Raw genomic sequence first — 3,069 nt, forward strand, 5'->3', positions numbered from 1 at the left:
GCTGAGCGCTGCGTGTCCCCGCAGGCGAGTGCGGCGCCGCCCACGAGGCCTTCATGCGCTGCCTGCGCCGGGCCGACTTCCAGAGCGCGCCGTGCCGCCCCCAGGCCAAGGCCTACCTGCAGTGCCGCATGGACAGGCGAGTGGCGGGGCGGGGCACTGCATGTTGCAGGGGCTGTCTGTGACAGGGGTAAGGCGGGACGGCCGAGCTGGGGGTGGGTGCCCAGCGCAGGTGAAAACTGCCCTTCCTGCGGGCAGGGAGTGTGAAGCGCCTGGAAGCGTGTTGTGCTGGTGGCTCCTTGCACCCTGCGAGTGCCTGGAAGTGTGTAGCACGTCCGCAGGGTCGGCCCTGATCATCATGCCCACGCTCGCTTGAAAACAAGCCAAGCCAAGCCAAAGCCTCCGCAGCTGTGCCGGCCCTGCCTGCCCGGCGCACGCACCGCCCCACACTCTGGGCTCTTTGCTTCTCGCCCCGAACTTCGGAGCAGGCCGGTTTTTCTCCCAGGAAAACGAACGTGGGGGAGTCGTTCTGGATGACTTCAATGCGTGTACACGGCCTTAGCCTCGAAGGCAGCAGTTCCCAAATGCTGCCAGATTGCACACCCCCACTTAAAATGGTGCAGCCTCAAGTACAGGCAATCCTCAGACTTACAGCACAGTTGGCTCCTGAAAACCATGTTGTAAGTCGAGGGCTGCCTATACCGCCACCAATTTAAAAAGGTGCAACCTCAAGCATGGGCAGCTGGCACCTCCCAAGTCTGGAGGGTCCCCCAGCAGCTGATCGCCAAACCCAAAATCATCAGTGGTGAAAACAGAAGTGCGCTTCTGCCAGCACATCTGGTTTCAGGGCTGGCGTTTCCACGGGGTGCATGTGCACCCCCTAGGCATTGCCAATGATCTTAAGCACCGCCACCCATTTAAAACGGTACAACCTGAAGTACCACCAGCAAGTTTTTCATGCCACCACATACCACTGACAGGTTATCTGTGTACCATTGGTGGTACACGCGCCACAGATTGGGAACCGCTGGTCTGAGGTGCAGACTTGGCCCTGCCTGGGGCCTGGCTTCCTAGCTCTCTGCTTATCCATGAAATGAGCCCACATCTGCTTTTGAAAGTGGTTGCCTCTTGGTGCTTGGGGAGCTCAGGACTGGTCATAAGAGTGGGGCAAAAGTTAGAGGGGGGCAAAGCTATCAGTGAAAACGGGAGTGAAGTAGTGAGTCCTGTTAGTTGGCAGGGGCCAACCGTGCTCGCAGTGCTCTCTGGCCAGTGCAGAAATGTGCAGCGTAGTCTTTTCAAGGTCATGGCTTTGGGAGTGAGAGAGAGGGCTGAGGACTTGCTCAGAGTATGCGCTCGTCCACACGTGAAGTCAGCGACACTCCTTAGCTGCAAAGCATTATCCGTGCTGTGATATCGGTAACCCCCCCACAAAGCTGACTAGTTCTCATTTTTTGGGCTTTGTTTCTGGGCCGCTATTAGAAAGCCTTGAAAAGGAGGAGTTAATTTCAGGGCTGCTAATCCCACAGCACCCAGAGCACTATGTGCATATTTAAGGAGTGCTGTTAACAGTGCTATTGTTGCTTTGGTATTAGTAACCCCAACACTGATTTTGCTCCCATCATTTTCAAGGCTGCTAATAACAGCCATCTGACAGCTGGTTCTCTTTGTTTCTGGTGCAGTAAACAGTACATGTAGTTACAAAATAAAAGCAGGAGCAGGTAGATGAGATTCTCTGCACTTAACCAAAATGCATATAACCTGTGTTTTGTTATATGGGACTAGTGGGGTGTTACACAGCAAAGTGAATTATGTATGTAGCTGAATGGGGAAAGTGCATTTAATTGCAAACTAATTTCCTCAGATGCTTCAAAATCTCTTGTCCTTTCCATGGACTCTAGCCATGTTAGGCTTCTATTTAAATTAACTTGTTCCTGAGGGCAAGTGGAAAAAGAGGAGTTGCAACTTTTTTTTAAAGGGGCATTTGCATAATTTTCCCACTTACAGTGAAACGGCACGTTAATTACGTTGCAGTCTTTTTTCATAAGTTCAGCATTGTACTCACAGAAATCTTCATAAAACCAGGTGTAGAAATTGATAGAATATTTATTGTGGATATTCAAGTCTCAGCTCAGTTCCTGGATAACCTATTGTGATATGGGATGCTGATCACCAGGGATCCTGGTTTTCCCTGATAAAAAAATTGCAAATTCTCTGACAAAACCACCCAAATCCATTATTAAAATTAAAAGCCCCCTGCAGCACCCCCTAGCCCTGCTGGTGCCCCTCAGCCCCCCCAATGCCTCCCCCATCCCTGCTGCTGCCGCCCCTCACTGTGGCAGTACTGTTGGTGACCCTCACTGCCCCCATAACAGCCCCTCTGCCCTACTCATGCCTCTCTTACCTCCCACCCACAGCCCTTCCCCCCAGCCCTGCTAGAGGGGGGCCCCCAGCTGCCAGGGCTATGGGAACACAGCTCCAAGTCTGCAGCTCCCTGCCCCCAACAGCAGGCAGCTGCCACAGAAGCATCATGGAGCTGGCTCCCCCACTGCTACTGCCTGCTTGGTTGGGGCCAGGGCCAGCACCTGGCTTCCCCAGCCCTGCTGATGCCCCCCCAGCTATGACCTGCAAGCCCCACTTACCTCAGGCTCCAGGAGAAAAGTGAAGCTGAGCTGAGCCGAGGGGAGCTGTGGCTGAGTGGGAGCCCTCCCCCTCCAGGCAGGGCTGGGGGTTTCCCACCCTGTTTGCAAACAGCTCTTGTAGGCTGGAGCTCAACCAGCCTGCAGAGCTGTTTGCAACAGCAGGGAATCTGCGGTTTTCTCTGTTTTTCCATGGGAAATGGGAAACTCAGATCCCTGCTGATCACACTTAACTGAAAGAATATAGGCAGAATAACAAGCGCTTTCTAGCCATTACAGTTCCTGACCTGATGCCTTTAAAGTTTTGATAATTTGTCTGAGAGAGGTGGAGACAGATGCATGATTATCATCACTGTTTTGCTGGCAGCATTAGGTCCTTTTAAAGCAATTACTACTAAGTTGTATTACCTCTGAATTAGAAATTGATATTGCCAAG

Source organism: Crocodylus porosus, unplaced genomic scaffold, assembly GCF_001723895.1.
Source record: "Crocodylus porosus isolate Cpor-Errol unplaced genomic scaffold, CroPor_comp1, whole genome shotgun sequence".
NCBI lineage: Eukaryota > Metazoa > Chordata > Crocodylia > Crocodylidae > Crocodylus > Crocodylus porosus.